This window comes from Chelmon rostratus, chromosome 9 (genome assembly GCF_017976325.1).
Source record: "Chelmon rostratus isolate fCheRos1 chromosome 9, fCheRos1.pri, whole genome shotgun sequence".
Classification (NCBI taxonomy): Eukaryota; Metazoa; Chordata; class Actinopteri; order Chaetodontiformes; family Chaetodontidae; genus Chelmon; species Chelmon rostratus.
Window position 1 is genome coordinate 19,302,255 of NC_055666.1, and position 17,934 is coordinate 19,320,188.

At 43.7% G+C, this 17,934-nt stretch overlaps 1 protein-coding gene across 5 annotated transcripts in view; it reads right to left on the minus strand.

The window, feature by feature from the left end:
• The window catches only part of diaph2 (diaphanous-related formin 2), a 369,056-nt gene that overhangs the window by 1,894 nt on the left and 349,228 nt on the right, over positions 1 to 17,934 (minus strand). The gene's annotated exons all lie outside the window — the stretch shown is intronic.

Genomic DNA, 17,934 nt, shown 5'->3' on the forward strand with positions numbered 1-17,934 from the left:
GTTTCACTGCAGGGTTTGTGGTCAGGAAGCAGAGCCAATATTACTTTGGGTTTTCTCAGTTGCCAGTTCTATGACAGAGTCATACAAACACTGCCTCCCATGCTATCCAACCATGTCTGCCCAGAAATGCCCATGGCATCCGCCGGGCAGCCAGGTGGCAGGTGGGGCTGGACAGAACCAGGAAGCATAGCCATGGAGATGACTGCAGGCACACCCACACAGGACTCCCCGGTGTTTCCAAGCGTGCCGCCACCACTATGCCCATTACTCAGTGCCAGCTGTAGGGTGCCAGGCGTCCCGGGCTGGGCGTTGTTTAATGGCACTCTCTCCATCCATCATGTCAGGTAATGAGCTGAGAGTGACTGTGATGGCTAGAAACACATACACAAACGTGTACACACACACTCCATCACAGTGGAGAACAGAGAGCCCTCCTTCAGATTGGATACAAAACATCATGCAGATGGTGCACAGGAGGAGAGAAGAGGAGAAAGAGGGAGGGAAGGAATGGGAAGAATGAAAGGTCTTGTATTCTCTGCTTCTGTCAGTTAAAACTACGTCCATATACAGTAGATGATCGTTAAAGCTGACGTACCGATCCATGCGCTCATTTTTCCATCCACAGGTCACGACACAACCTCCCTCCTTTTAATACAAACATCAGTAGAACACAAAAAGAAGGACAGAAATAATAATAACAATAATAATAAAAAAAAGTAGACCATACATAATCTGTCCTTGCCAGTCGTTTGCAAGCCCAATTGCCGTGACCTCATTTCTGGGCATGCGGTCCCCTTTACCCCTCAATCTATCAGAGAAGCGAAAAAAAAAAAAAAAAAAAACAAAGCTGGGAGAATACAGAGCCTTCGTCTTTAATGTGGGGTCATCTTGGGCTACATCTATTACTGTAAATAGGATGAGGAAAAAAGACTGCAGAAAGGATCAAAGAGAAGAATATCGGAAGAAATACATGAATTGGGAGACACATCATGAAAGACGAACTGGAACGATCCACAAACAGATCTATTAAAACGTGGGGGCTGGGGGGTTGAATGAGGGCTGCACTAATACTGTTTTTCCAGTCAAGACCAACAACATATGCATTTGAGCCATATAATACACATTATATACAGAATACCCGGCATCAAACCAACCTTTAAAAACACTTCTTCATGTTTATTGAAATATAACTGTGGTTTGTATCAAGCGATCTGATTCCAGTAAACCGTGATTGTTGATGTTTTGTGACTAGCAAACAAGGCTCCAGCTTACAACCTGTCGTCAGCTCTCTTCACCATTACATCACACATATACTTAACCTTGGCACTGATTCACAGTACAGGTGCATTGATACTTACATTAGCACCGTGCACTTAACAGGAGCACACACTCGTTGGCTTTGTTATTTGAAGAGGCAGCTGAAAACAACGCAGACCATTATCGGACCGCTTGTTGGAACTGTACAGGTATAATGCGATATGGTGGGCTGCTAGTTATGGAATGACATTAAAAAAAAAAAAAAAAAAGTCGCCTTTTTGGTGTTACTGTCTTGCATTACTGCCTGAATACATGGGAAAGCTTCTGTGAAAGACTTTGCAGAAAGGGAGAGAAACTTCCAGCAAAATGCATCTCCTATCAGAGGATCCTTGAGCGGAGAGCTATTGGCTTCTCATAAAGACTTTTCTGTTCCTATCTTCAGGTACATAAAAGCCCATCCTTTCCCACCCCACATCAATCTATCACAACAATTGAACAAACAGCAGCCATTTCTACTGGGAGACAAACATTACTACTAGCCTCTACTGAATTGATTTCTTCAAGCGCGCACACACACATATACAGAGAGGGAAACACAGTGAGACTGGGGGGATAGCGGGAGAGATCCACACAAAAGACAAACTCTACGTTCTACGTTCGTACGGGGCACTGATTGCGACTCTTTCTACTCGCATTGGTTGTGATGGCTTCTTTACCTGCTTCTCCCAGAGGCGGCATCTTTCCGTGTTACAGTAGGCGCGACACAGAGGAGCACAAGAACAGGAGAAGAAATTGGCAAAAGAAGAGCAGGTATTCCACGTTACAGCAGGGAGACGCTGGCATACCAGAACTTAATTAAATGCTGGCTGGCAACGTTTCTCAAAATGTTACTAAATGCACCGAGGATTTCAATGAGGGTGGGCAGATGGAGGGGGGAGTCACTGACACATGCACAAATGCACACACTATCTCTTTCTGTCTCACACACACACACACACACAGAGGGAAATACATTGTTGCTTAAGTGTTGAAGTGGGGCACAGAGAAACAGCAGTGTGCTTTGCTTTGAGGAAACTGCACCCCGACCCACCCCCCCTCTGTTTCTAACACACACAAGTGTATCCTTGCGTGTATATCATGATGATCCTTGCCACAAGGGAGAGGCTCTGAATAAGACAAGGGTAATGGGAGGAGGAGAGGAAGCCAAGATTACTAAACAGCTAAAGCAGAGGCCTGAAGCCGGCTCAGTCAACTCCAACCTTCTCCTGACTGTTTGGAGGGCCTCCAATGAGATGTCATTTCATCTTATGATAGACGAGAGACACGCAGCTGCCCCAATGGATTCCCCAGAAGAGATTAAATATCATAATGACTTTTGTGTTACTGTCATCTTTGGCTAATTACCTGGAATTACATCATGATAAGGCTCTATGATTCGCAAAAAAAAAGGAAAAGCTGCCAGTCATCTATCAAACGCTTTCAGCATGGGACACTTTGAGGAATTGCTTCTCAGTGGCCAGTATAAACAGGAAATCTTTCGGAGGGATTATGCTGTGCTAGTTAAATATTGCCTGGGTGGAATCAGAGTCGGGGCCAACGTCTAAACATGGTACGCACATTCATCAAGGCCACGATAACAAGGTCAGGTTCACGTAATCGCCAATCACGAGTGTGAATGGCTGCAGAAGGCAAACAGGATGCGTGAGCAGGCAGGACCGGGGCTGCATCTATAGTAGAATCATGCACCCACTGTCTTTTGTGCTAAACAAGTGAGCAAAGACATGATTTCTCTGACACGTCGCTGCCTTTGTCTAATTCTCTCTCCGAGTCGCTCTGCACTTCATCTTTTGATGAGATAAAGCATAATAAAGGTGATTAGATCTCTGCTCGCTGCACATCAACACGTCGCGTTTGCTTCTGTGTCGAAGGGGAGAGCGTCTGCAGCAACAGCAACAGCCGCAACCTTCTATCACCTCTTTTCATCTCCTCCGCCTCCCTTCCCCCCTTCTCCTCTGCCAGCCTCCAAGCTACAGAGTAATGGAACTCCCTACACAGAAACAAGATACGGTGTATAAATGGGATGCAGAGGGAGAGAAGCTATTTCTTCCTACTGAAAGTTATGGCCCGGGTATTGCAAAAACTACAGTCGTGGCAAACACAGCCTCTCGTTCACTGGCAAGAGTAATCACCCCAAACAAGGAGCAAGGGAGGGGAAAAATAGTGGCGCTGAGGAAAAGATGAGTTCAGTTGTGGAGAGCTGGGAAGAAGAACGGGGGAGGGACGATGGTGGGTCAGAGAAGAAAGAGTGTCATTGACCCTTTTTTATCTGATGCTTCAAGTCACTCATTGATTTATAACAAGTAGCTGAAACGTATACAAGCTAAAGCATGGCAGAGGATGAAAGGACTACATGCTTTCCTTCAGCTACAGCTTTATATATGCTCGGCTCCTCGTTTTGTTTCTTTTTTTAAAACAGAACAATATGTGTTAAAAAAAAACAGCAGTTTGATTTTAGGCAACTTTCACCCTGATTTTATTGCCCCCTGCATCCAAAAGTTGCTCTTTTCCCAGCCTCAAGACGACACTGTTTCCCTCATTCACAGTTAACAAAGGTCATCTTGCTTCTGGTGACAAAAGCTGAAGAGAGAAATGATTATTTTGTGCTATATTTCTCTAAGTAATTAAAAACAAAAAAGAACCAAGCAATTGTTGACCTATGTTATGGTTGCAGAAGAGAAAATGGTATCCAATAATGGAGTTGACTAATCTGGCCAAACTTTAACACATCAGCAGAAACTCTGAAAGCTTAGTGAGTAAGAAGTGAAGTGTGAGTATGCACATTGTTAACACCTTTTTTTTTTCCCCTGTGAGTGGAACTGCAAGGCATCAATGAGGGACACTAAAATGTTTTTTATTTTGAACATGGTATATTTTTAAAATCCAATTTTATGGTAGCAATTTTGTAATTGATATTTTAATCTAATTTTCTTCTGTTTTAAATAATAAAAAAAACATTTTAGTGTCCCTCATTGATGCCTTGCAGTTCCACTCACAGGGGAAAAAAGGCATTGACGCCTGAATTTATTTAGAATTCCATTAAAAAATGAATTCTTTCTGTGTTTGCTTTCAAATTTATTGATAAATTAAGAGGATGTTTAATTTTTTCTGTAGCACATACAATAGATATAAATTTAGGTAGGTTCACCAACTACAATAGGGTTCAAACAAACAGTATATGTCCACTTTTTAAATGCTTAAATGCAGTAAAAACATTTTTTTTGTGTATTCAGAATTCATTTATTTCATCAAAGCAGCCACAAAATTGGCTTACAACCATTACATTGTCACAACAATTAGAACAGGGGTTCTTTCACTTTGACCGGTCTGATGAGAAACCAGTGCTTGCAAAAGGTTCCTAGGTTTGTGTTGAATATGCACAAACCGGCGTTAGAGGAATGCATGCGCGATTCGGCTGCAGTGTGAATTAAAGCGGTATGATGCGAATTCACAACAATCGACGTTAAAGGGTTAACATTGTGCATACTCACACTTCACTTTTTACTCACTAAACTTTCAGAGTTTCTGCTGATGTGTTAAGGTTTGGCCAGATTAGTCGACTCCATCATTGAATACCATTTTCTCTTCTTTTAATCATATATTTGATCTAATTTGCTGTATTGATGGATCCAGTTTCTCTGCTTCTGCCTCACCGACATTGTCATTAATTGATTTCCCATTCGTCCTAGGATGACTTTCACAAATTCCCTGGGTGATAAACGTGTTACCCTCAATCAAAGTTGACTGTAAATGACTTCAGATATACTCGCTAACCTGCGTGTGATCCCCGTAGTCAAAACCCAACATGCCGCATGGCTGCATTGCAATCTGACTTCACTCTCAAGTTTAGACCTGTAGCCATTTTTTTCCCACCTAAATGAGGGGAGTGTACAAATGTCAGGGCATCTGAGAGCGAGGGGGCTGCAATCCGGTGCTTGATGTGTGTTTTGGTGTGTTTTCTCAGCATGCCATAGCAGACAGAGGCGATCAGAATGGCATGAGAGGGGGAAATGCCTACGACAGGCCGGGATAAACATGCTGAGGCAAGATACTGAAATTCTCCCACTCTCTGTATTTCTCACATCTGTGTGCACGCTGCTTTTCTTTCTGTCTGGCTTTTTCAATTTCCTTCTCTTGCCCTCTCCTGCTTTTCCCATTTTAATCCCTCTTATTACAGACATTACCTCCAATGTTTACTACAACGAGCCGGCCACTTGTGATTTCTAAACACCAAGGAAGCACAGAAAGCAATCTAAACACTAACAACAAATTTGAGCTTGAACACTAAATGGACTTGGACACTGAATCTCATAGTATTCAGATTAGCCGTGCATGTATACAAGTTCACGTTCCTGCTTGACAGTTTGTATACAGAATTTGGAGGCAAAGTGAGTTTAAGTGACGGTCTGTTGAGATAAACGGTAACGAGGAGAGGTTCGCAGAGGGCAGGGTGGTCATAACACATGCAATCGGTTTTGACAGCGCGGGGATGTGGTTAATCTTTCCATGCTTCTATCACCACTCTATCTCTGCGGGTACGGTGATGTGCACGCTCTGCAATACCGGTGACTGACCCAGATAGTGAATACAGCCATTCTTTCCCCCAACAGCCTCTCATGCCTCTATCCACAGATTCCATTTACGATCCAGACTCACTTTGACTTTTGGGAGTCTCAAAATGGGAGTCACTCATAAAATGGCATCAGGGCTGATTTTCGTGCTAGGGCCACGCTCGGCACTTTTTTCCCCTTATTGCACCTAGCACCATCTCTCCTCGTGGTGCTCTTACTGAATTGTCAGACATAACTGTGCATAATTGCAGCCTCTTCCTCTGTCGTGCTTCCACATACACACAGTATATAACGTGCACACATTCACTGCGCCTTAACAGCCCCTCTGAAAGGCGCTTGGTCTGAGAGTAATGCCTCCTGACTGCTTGGCACAAAATATGTTGCAGGAGAGACGGAAATCACTGCACATGTTCATATACAAATGGCTATTTCAGAGAGGAAGTAAAGTACTACGTTTATCTTTGAGTAGGTAAGCTTTGACAGCTCTCTACCAGGGACAAAACAGCAGGAGAGAAGAAAAAGAGGTCTTGAGTGTGTTTGCATGTAGAACCTGTGTGTACCATACGCAGCTCTGCGTGACTCTACGTGTGTGGCAATCTAAAAAAAAATCCATCGCTCTCTTTGAAGCTCGAATAGTTTGTTAAATTTTTGATTGAAAACAGCGAGCCTGGCAGACTTCTGGTTGCACAGATTCCTCATTGGGCCCCTCAGGTTCAGAAATCTCCTTAAAATATCTCTGCTGGACTCGATTCCTCAGTCACGGAACAATGTGTCTTGGCATTCTCGGATGCAGCGGAGGCGCACACACAGCCCAAATGAACAGTTATATGAAAACACTTTTGCGATCGATCAGTGCCTGAGGCAAAACTCCCATTCATGATTGTCCTCACAGCAGTCAAGTTTCAGGAGGCAGGCTTCAACCTAAGTATAACCATGAAAGAAAACAAATATCTCAGAGTAAATTCCTAAAACCGCGAAGCGTTGCCCACCTGTTTGCTTGCAGTTTGAGTTTACTTTACTTTGATATTACCTCCTTACTTTGGCACAAGGCTGAAGTATACACTGTAGCTCAGAAGTGGGATAAGAGGATGTGCCGTACATTATGTGCAGCACAGGGAGCAGGAGCATTTCCTCTACATTCAAACATTTGCCCGAGGGTTGCAACAAACAATTATTTTTACAATCAATGAATCTGTTGACTGTTTTCCTGATCAATAGATTAAAAGTCCAAGGCAACATCTTTAAACTGTCTTGTTTTGTCTGACCAACAGTTAAAAAAACCCCCAAAATATTCCATTTACAATATTTTCAGACCAAGAAAGGCATCAAATTCTCACATTTGACAACCTGGATCATGCTTGGGCAATGATTTCAACTATTAATTGGTTATCAGAGCGGTTGCAGATAATTTTTTAATCATGGCGCTAATTAACTCCTTTATTTGCTCAAGTAGACTTTGAGTGTCGAGGGCACTGTCAGAATATGTACACCAGACTGAAGCTTTTGATTTGGGGCTTCACCAGCAGCCTGAGACGATGACCACAAGGCAAGCAAGAGCCATGGAGAGCACAGATGGGGCCTGTAGCAGAGGCCTGTGCTCCATAGGCCTGAGCCAGGAGAGAGAGTAATCCATCAGGCCAAGGCACTCTGCTGCCTAGGGGGGCCAGTCACTGACCCTCTAAGACTGATTGGGCCTCTGTGGGAGGCCAGACCCCCTGACTACATGGACATCAGTGCCTGGCTTGCTCCACTGAGGCTGGATCTGAACTGGACCGAGCCAAAGCAGTGACCTGCTTCCGTTTGGATTGTGTGGAGGGAGCTATCTAGATCACAGATGACATCCAGCAAAAACCGTGTGGAAAATACAGTCTGAACTTGAATATTGTACATCTTAGCTAAAATGAATTTAGCAAACAACACTTCATATGTAAAAATAGGTCATCCTTCAACCATAAAGAATTCATAACCCTTGTCAGCATATGTAGGTTGATGTCAACCCTCAAAATGACAAAACTGTATTACTATAATGACACGGTGCTGTAGCCAATATAATGTAAGAACTTTAGATGAGGTGATAGGAATCTAATTACTTTATCCAACGTTCTTCCGAGCCAAAGGGGTCAGAGACAGTATCAGCCAGACGAGCGCCGGTACCTGCGGCGGCCAAGACAAGCCGCATGATTGACAGGTGAACGAGTAAACAGAGAGATAGTTAGACAAATGGAAGCTAAGATATAGTTTGACAGACAGATGGGAGCGTAAATGGATGGTTTGGCAGCATGATAAGGTAAATAGGCTGATGGATCACCAAACAAATGTGGGAGGAGGAAGGAAGAAAATAAAAGAGAAGAAAGGGAAAGAATGCCTGCCTGCAGACAACAAAAGATAGGAAGCCAGATAGCCTGATAAACACAGATGGATTGTGTTGATACAAGGGGAGGTGGGGCAAGATCGATAGATTGTTTTATTCTATTTGCTTGGCAAACTGGAGATTTGATGTGGCTGGTATCAAGGCGATCTGTTTCTGACGACGCCAGGCGTGACTGTTACAGATGGCGAGATAGCGACACATCTCAATCTTTGGCTAGCCTCAGTGCAGTCTATCTTAGCCGTAGTGTTAGCACCACCTTCAGTTCTTGCACTTCTGAGTCTGTGTGTGTGTGCAGTGGATCACTTCCTATAAATCCCCCCCTTTCCCCAACACACACACACACACGCACACACACATACGCACAGAAATTCAGATTGGCTGGGGGTCTAAATTAGCGAGTGCGAATCACAAGATGAAGTAAGGATGCCATGCATGAGGTGTTAACCCCTGACACTGGCGAGGAGCTGTAGCTTGCAGAGAATAGGGTCTCAAAATGGAGAAAAAGTGAGATTCTTAGCTTCTCGTCAGATTTGAGAAAAACAAAATGGATGCCCTGACAACCCGACGCCTCATTACTGCTGCTTGCGTTTATCATGTCAAAATGGAAGACAAGGGTATGTGAAGTTTAGAGGCAAGGGCCCTCCTAGTTAGAAAGGTGGCTTTTCTCTGTGGCTGCTTGAGGGACATGGGGGTGCACTGCTACAGCCTTGATGAGTGTTGCAGGGCTTATAATAGACAGGAAAGGCCCAGAAAGCATGCCCTTTAGAGGTGCAGCATCTCTCACTGTCTGACAGCTTACAGGGCCTAGGCTCCACAATGACACCTTCACAGTGCGCTCGGGATGACACACAAACACACGCTCACAGGTATAATGCTCAGACACATACTCTCAGAAACACAAATAAGTTTGGCAGCACACGCGCACAATTGCACACCGACATACATACACGGCCACGCGCGCATACACACCAATCCAGTCGCGATGTGGAGATTATACCTGACAAGCTGAATCTCAGCATCATGCTGACTGTATTAATACTTATAAAACAAGCCAGGTTATAAAAAACATCCGGCATCCACTCCAAGAAGGGGGTTATGGAAACAAACATCTGTTTGTGCCATGTTAAGGAAGCAGTACGACTCCCTCATTGTAAACAAAAATACAGCTTAAGCCCCATCTCTAGGAATAGTGTTGGATTTCTGTCAAAAACACAGAGTAGGTAACCAGAGGTGATTCTTTTTTGAAGAGTTTTGAAGGTGTGTGTGTGACACTCCAGGTACACAAGGAAGGGGAGCACTGTCCATCACTGTCTTTATAAATTATTCTATTACTGTTACACTGTATTGTAGTATGTAGTGTTGAAAGGATTCGCTGATAAACTGATGAGTCAATCAACAGAAAACATTCAAAAATTTTGACAAATCAAATCATTTGAGTCTTTCGTTGTTTCCAACTTCTCAGATGTGAAGATTTGTTGCTGCTCTCTGTTTTCTATGATTGCAAACTGAATATCTGGAGGGTTTTTTTTTTTTTTTTAGAGTTTTTCATTTTTCTTTGGAATTTTTAACAAAATAAGCAATAGTAAGATGTCAGTTTGGGCTCTGGCAACTTGCAATGGACATTTTTCACTATTTTCCGATATTTCATAGAGCAAAGAATTCATCAGATAATTGGAAAAATAACCCAAACAATAGCAAAAAGCAGATTAATCGATAATGGAAAAAGCTGCAGTCCTGCTGTATCGTCCACTAAAATAATCACCTGACACTGTGCACATTCACGGCAGGTGCTCACGAGTGAGTTTTCTACAGTGACAAGGGCAAATGTGCTGCAACGGCCCAAAACATTTCCATTAGGAGAGACGTCCTGCAGCTTCAGAAACGATGCCAATTCAAAGACACGTACAAAAATCCAAAACAAAACGGACACATACAAACGTGCTGCAGAAAGCCAAAACAAATACATGAACAGCAAACACGCTGCAAATACAGAAATGACACAAAGCCACGGCCACCGTGGTTTTCACAAAACTGAGTGAATTCATATGGAAATGCATGCATTTATATATATCAGTAAACTCACAGATACAATAGTACAACTGGGAGTTAATGTTGTACACATTGCATTAATAAATAACTATTTCTGCATCTGCTTCTCACTAACATGCTGTACTGTACACACACACACACACTGATTATTATATAACCTGTTTACAGTAATTCATCTTAGTAATTTATCTCTTGCTGAGATGTAGAAGTCAGAAATATAGCTTCGACTTTAGTTTATTTTTTGTCCTTGATGGCCAAGTTCAATAAGGACTTTCTCAGAAAAAAAAAAATCTGCAACTGGTTAGACAGCTGCTACAAGTTTTCTAGCAACAATCCAAGCCGCCATCCAATCTCAGGATTTTCTAGGACCCCTCACCACTGATGCCTCACCCAAGTTAATAAAACATGGTGTTGTGGTTATTTATTTATTAATCCCCTTTTTGATGTGTCCCAGTGCACAGTCAGAGTGGTGCTGGAGATCATAGACGGCTTTGCAAGCGAGCAGCCTTGCTCTTTCCTCCATGCCATCACCATCAGACCCATTTGGCCATGTGAAGATGCTCCCCTCTGTTCACATGGGGTGGGTGCAGGGTGGGTGTGCTTCCAGAAAGACTTTTCACTTTCTCTTTTAATATAAATCATTCATACTGGAAGATTCTCCCTCATGTACACAAAACAGCACAACCCTTCCTGTGATGGGCTACACTTTGCTACCTTCATGTTTTTGCTTGTGCATCGCCTGTTCGACTGTCAACGCGAGTTTCTGTGGACAAGACTTAATGTCGCGGTGGTTCACGCAGTGCATATAGACGTAGAAGCAGCACAAATGTAACTTCTTGTAACTTTTAAATCAAGTGATTGCCAACTTCTTCTGGAATTCACATTGATTTTACTGAAAACATCGGAATCCTGTCTCTTTCTTTTGGTATTTGTTGTTACTGCGCTTCTCACAGGAAATTAATGTTAGACTCAAAAGGTGAAAAAAGCTCAAACAGAAAAACAGCAATTTATTCTCCTTTCTAAACAGGCTGTAGATGTGTCTGTGCCGTGACTGATAACCTCACTTGCAGTGCTGAGGTGGAGTAGACACTAATTAATCTATCTCTCTTAACGACATCTGACAGTCGCTGTCAATCAGAGCTCCATGCTGCTCACAACCTGAACGGAGCATGTGGCTGCGCTCCTGCACACATGTGTGATTTCGTGTATATACGTTCTATGCTTATGCGTGTGTGTGCATGCGTGCTAGTGTCTAAGGGAGGTTGTGTTGGGCTTTTTTTATGTTGTTGTTTTTTGTTTTTTTTTACACCCTGCAGGTTGACTACACACACCCACCGACCAGACATCTCAAGCGACAATGGATTCTGTGTGAATGAAAAATGTATCTGTCCCCTTCACTTATTCATCAAGGAGGAAGATTTTTCTGCAGGGATGCCCTCTAGAGATGTGGCGCTCACATGCCAGGCGGCCCGCCGCCACTTTGCCCACAAGGTTTTCAATAAAACAAGCAAACAACACAATTCCAACACCTATAAATAAGTGATCGTTCCTGAATAAAGTGCTGTACACATAGCCCCTCACTGAGGCCACTCATCACAATTTAATGGGGCCCTGTACCGGCAAAAGTTATTTCTCCGCCTCTCTCCTTCTTCCTATCTTTCTCTATCTTTGAGCAGAAGTGAGGGAACGGAGATGGGTGAAACAGTAGAAGCAGAGGCGCATTCAGATCATCATCATGCCATCACCTGGCTCAACACTGGTTAAGATACAGCACTATCTGTTTCATGATTTATGAGGCTATCAACATGCGCTTTCGTCCCCCCTCTCCCTCATTCTCTCTCTCTCTCTCTCATCTCTTCATGCACACACAAGAAAACACAAACACTTCCACCCGAGCGCACACAAACTCCTTGAGTTTGCTTCCCAGTTATTTTCTCTCTTTCTGGAGACAGGTTGTTCACAGCAGTTTGAACATTCAGAGCGGTGGCTCGCCAGATGCTTGGGCGTCTGTCAACGTGGAGCTATTGTTAGCTAGTTTTTGATAAGATTTACATGGCAGAAAAGCCATCAAATAAGATATACTACTGAGGATATGAGAAGGGATCACACCTAATCCGCACACCTGCGTCTTGGCAGTGCTAAGTCTCTTTTCCATCCAGACCAACACACACGCTCACAGACACATGCAACCGCCCACCCACACCCACACAATCAAGACTGCAAACTTAGAGTGAAAATCTGGGAGTTACACAGCAGCTTGAGTCTGATTTAGATGTGGGTTTTCCCGCGGCTCAAAGGCTCACGATTACCATACTTGTTCAAAAACTAACACACATAAAGTACACGACTCAAATTTACGCACACACACACATTAGCATTATACTCTGAGCTCTCTAATATCTTGTCTTAGGGTCCTTTTTCACCACATGAGCTAAAATGTTCAAGGAGTTTAGGAATTAAGAATTTTACCTGCATTTCAGCCGGAGGAACCATCCACTTGTGGTGCTTTTTGTTCCTGTCTCGACGTGTCAAACAAAGTGGCTGCTTTCGATTCTACTAGTCTAATCGTCTCAAATTTAAATGCAGACATGAATGCACTGCATTAACTTCTAGCTTCCCGACCCTCTGACCCTTACCCCTATACATGCAATTAGTCAAGCAGTCAGTGTAAAAGCTATTCCTATTAACTTTGATTTTGATGATGATTTAATTCTTGCAAATTTCAGCAAACAAACAAGGGATTGTTTCATTGCAAATATTAAAAGATTTTTGGTTTACATGAGTGATTGTGTCGATGAAACACCAGATTGGGCTGAAAATCAAGCATTTTTCAAGGAGAAATTTCAAATTCAAGCATATTCCTCACCTTGAAAACACAACGTTTAAAATGAGGCATTTTCAAAACTTTCAGGACTTTGTACAAAAACTGCCTTTTTACTCTGACTGATGTGTGCGTGCACACACACACACACACACACACACTGGGCACAGCAAACCTGTGCTGATTAGAAAAGAACTGGGTCACCTGTGTCTCGGCTAGTGGCACTTTCTGCTGTGGCCCTATAAGCCCCTCGGTTACCCAGAATCCCTTGGCATCCATGTCAGAGCCAGGGCCTGCGGCAACACACCTGTGTCCACACTTCTTCACTGGGATCAATTAGCATTAAAGTTTCAGAGCTGCTCTCCCGCAGTGTGGACATAGTGTACACTGGAGGGGTACAGCCTGAGAACAGCCACAGACAGAGACTGACAGAAACGTGGAGAGAGAGGGAGATTTGTAGACACACATCACAGCAGACAGAAAGACACACGCATACACAATCATTCCTCTACCCGTAACTCTATACTAGCTGCAGGTCTGGGTCCAGGTTCAGGGTTCTGGGTGTTTTTCATGTGAAGTACACATTCACACACACACATACTGTATCTCACACTCTGTGAAGACCACCACCGAGCATACATGTGTCAGATATTCTGCCGTGGCTTTTACTGACCCTATTCAGCTGAATTTATCTCTCCAGGACTGCTAATGCATCCTCCTCACACACTTAAACAAGCCGATTGAACTTTGACTGCATAATTTACTCCTGGATGCATGACGCTAAAGTACATTTTACTGAAGGAGACGTGGCTGAATCAGGCTCATTAAATGAGCACCGAAGTGATAAAACTGTGACATTATTGTGGGTATCTGCTTTTTATCGTGAAATACGTTTGGATTCTAATACTGTCTACATGTCAGAAAAATTGTCATCCGTTTTGTTCTTAACATTCAACCTTATGTTTTGTTATTCCACTCACAGACGCACATAAGAGCAACTTCTATTTTCTGACATTCTTTTACATTATCAAGATCTTTTTTTGGCAGCTTTTCAAGTCTAGCAAACAGCTGGATTCTGAAGGGGTCATCTGGTCAAACTTAGAGCATAAAGCCTTTGCATTTCTGTCTCATCCACCCACAGGTTGTTGTTTTAACCTTTACTCATCCAAACCTCAGTATATAGCACTGAAAATGTTCCCTATGAGCTGCTACCTTCCTAGTTAAGCCACAAATATGTCAGAGCTCCCATCTTCCCATTCGCATGAAGCGTCACGTTGCTGCTCACCAGCAAACAGATCGTCAACAAGTAGGTGGTAGCGTTTGTTTTGAAGAGACTGTACAATCCTGGAGCTTTCACCCTGGGGGGGCGTTCCCACCACTGTGTGTCAGTTTACAGGAATCACGTGTGTGTGTGTGTGTGTGTGTGTGTGCGCGCCACAGAGGAAAAAGAGCACTGAGGGCAGCTGTACCTGTGCTGCCTCGTGGTTGTCTCTTGACAGTGCCCTTCACATCACAGCATGGGCCTGGATGTTGGATCTGACAGAAGTGACCTCCATGCCACATCACCCACACAAGACACACAAACACATGCCCCCACACAAACAGACGTGCACCAAACCCAGACAGACAGATTTACACACACACACACACACACACACACCTGGTAACTCGCTGGCATATATGAAGACACAACCCTGATTCAGGCGAAACGTGGGGGCGCACACAAGACAAAAATTAGCTGTGAAGGTAGAAATAAAAAGCCATACATTCTAACACATTCATACTGCGTGCTGCCACAAACTTCACACTGCACTACCCCCTCTGGGCTACTTAGCCCCCCTGTCAGACAGCTATCAATAGGGATTCCAGAGGAGCGGCAGCTAGACAGCATGGGTAAACAAAGAGGGGATGAAAAAAGAGCCTGAATCAAAGGCAGAGTGGGAACCCTGTTTTTCTCGCTGAGCAGGAAATCATTTGCAGGCAATTTATGACTCATTTTGAAGCGCTTTGTGTGGGGGTGCTTTTGACACACATGTAGTGATGGGGAGGTGGGTTGAAGGGAGTTGGGTTTGGTGGTAAACTTTGACTTAAATATTTAAAATGTCAAGCCGTTTGTTTTTTACAATGCTGCTATTTCCAGAGAATTGTTGGCTAATCAGAATTGGCGTTGCATGTGTCAAACAGAAAGCAGTAATTGATGGGATTCAGTGCGGGCACAATTCACTGTGATTGATAGGGAGAGGAGGAAGCACTGAGACTTGCATTTTTCCCCGCTGTAAATAATAAACAATATATGTCACTTATGCCGCTGTGTGGAACTCAGTACAATGATTATTTTATTTGGCATCTCTTTCCTAAACTCTTCAATCAATACTGTACTAGCGCAGCCACCTTCTTCAACTGATTAGCCTTATCTTAATCCCCATAAACACAATGTCATTACAAGTAAATCCATTTCAGCAGCACTCTTTCCACCAGCGACACATTTTCCTGGCCTCCCCTAGGCCTAATTGAAATTAAGTTACGTGACCTTTGGGGTGCCTATAGGGGCCTGCTTGTTCCACTAGCCCCTTACTATATTTCATTTGCTAGAGCCTCATAAATCAGCCTGTTGAACTGGGCCGCAATGATGGTCCCGACCTTTCTCATGACATTTCCAAATGGCCATATCCTCTACCTAGGATCATGGCACCATGAAAGGCACCCAACCATGGTATATAAGGATGACAATGAGTCCACTACACCAAGCGCAAATAAACCACTGGAAAACAGCACTGAGACTGGCATTGATGGTCAGAAGTGCTGTTCTATGAAAACAGCTTCTTAAGAGAAAATTAGCCACCGAAAACACACAACGGTCTTCACATATTATGAGTATGTGGAGAACTCTTTTGTCTTTGAGAATACTCAGTCAAACACATTTACAATACACACTTGAGCGCTGTGAAGAGACGCTTTAAATTTGCTCAGGACACGATCTAAAGAAAAGAAAGAAGGCTTATCATTCAGGCCAGGTGGGTTTACATCTTCTTCACTGTAGCACCCTTTGAACAAGATCCTCATTGTATGCAAATCTACAGTGGCAACAGCATAAAGTAGCTTTCGCTTCTGTGTTGCCGGGCATGTACTATGTATAGTCTGCTGAAGAAATCCTGTATGTGTGTGTGTGTGTGTGTGTGTACTGCAGGGAGAGAAGTAAAGGTCCACTTGTGACAAGCCTAGTGGGAATAGGAACATCTGGTGGACCGGCTGCTCCTCTGGTTAACATGCTCCTCCTCAGTGGCCCCCGACGACACACACCCAGGTACCACATGCACGCACACGCAGGTGCACACACATACGTATGGACAGGAACAAAGTCAGGTGCATCTGGTGTAAACGTGTGCACAAACACTCCTTTCCTGCTTATTCTTGTCATATACTTTTAACGTAAATCTACATTCTGTTAATGTCATGTAAATAACAGTCCATCAGAGAGAGGGTTATAAATAGAGGGCCTATCATTCATAGAACGATGCTAAAGAGCAACTATGTCCAATTTGCACCAGATGCTCTTCAGAGCAGAATTAAGCCTGCATTATTGCTGGTGGAAAATGTCATGTTATTGGCAAGGTGAACCCTCTCCACTCCAACCCCTGTTCTTGATGTAGCTTTGCATGGATTTGCGCTGGCTCACTCCCATATCCACCCTGTAATCGACTAAATACAGAGCCATGCCTTATTTTATCTTTCTCGCTCTGTGCTTAAAGTCATCACTCATAGCTCCGCTGAGCTTCAGTGAAATGTCATCCCTGCTGCATGGGATGGAACACGGCCTCAATTAACACTTCCTTTACCTTCTTAACTAAGTAATGTTATAGGCAGAGGTCACATTACGGCTGAGTGTGTGGTCGTGTAACAGAAGACGACAGGGAGAGTGGGTCACTATTCTTTCATGAAAGGTTGAGTTACTTGATAGAAGTGGCAGCAGTCGTACTAGAATGATTGCTCACTGCCTCCAGGCCTGGCATTTGGCGCCCTAGGCGAGATTTTGGACTAATAACTCCGACCTCCCTTCACTGCCTTCCTCCCCCCTCTGTCCCCCCTTACACACACATACACTTGTTCTGTGTCTGTGAGGACCAGAACTGTATTCTGGAGTCAACTCTTCCTTTTACAATCCCACAACCTGAGACTTTCACAGCTCTAAACCTAACCCCCTCTCCAGAAACAACCCAAAGGAACTTGATAGAAGTTATGGCCCAAAACACGTCCTAATTTTTTCCTGCTCTCCCGATCATCATGACGGTGTTTGGTCCTCACAATGATAGTACGAGTGCACCAACACAAACACATACACCTAATCTCCATCTTTTCTGCAGGCTGCAGCCGGGTCTCACCAGAGAAATAGAGGGGTGTGTGTGTGTGTGTGTGTGTGTGTTGCGGAAGCAGACTACACTCCCTGAATGACCCTGCCAGGCTGAGGAACACTCAGCTGGTCTTCTGCCAGCGCCTCAGTACCCTTCCTTCACCAATCTATGTAATGGCTGTGCTAATGATGGTAAAGCAGCCAGTACCTCAGAGAGCAGTAATTTAGACAGTGCTAACACTATCGCCAGTGCAGTCACTCCACGGCGATGATACGCTACTGACATCAGCCACTCCAGCACCCAGTGGTTTCTTTGCAGTGACTTGACAAAAGTAGATAATTAAAAGAGCATGTGCACACACGCACACACGATTTCACTAAGACAGATGAAGAAAAAACTTGGGATCTAAACAGAAAATACCACTCTAGACTTATTGTAAGTGTTTACTTTCTCAGCTGT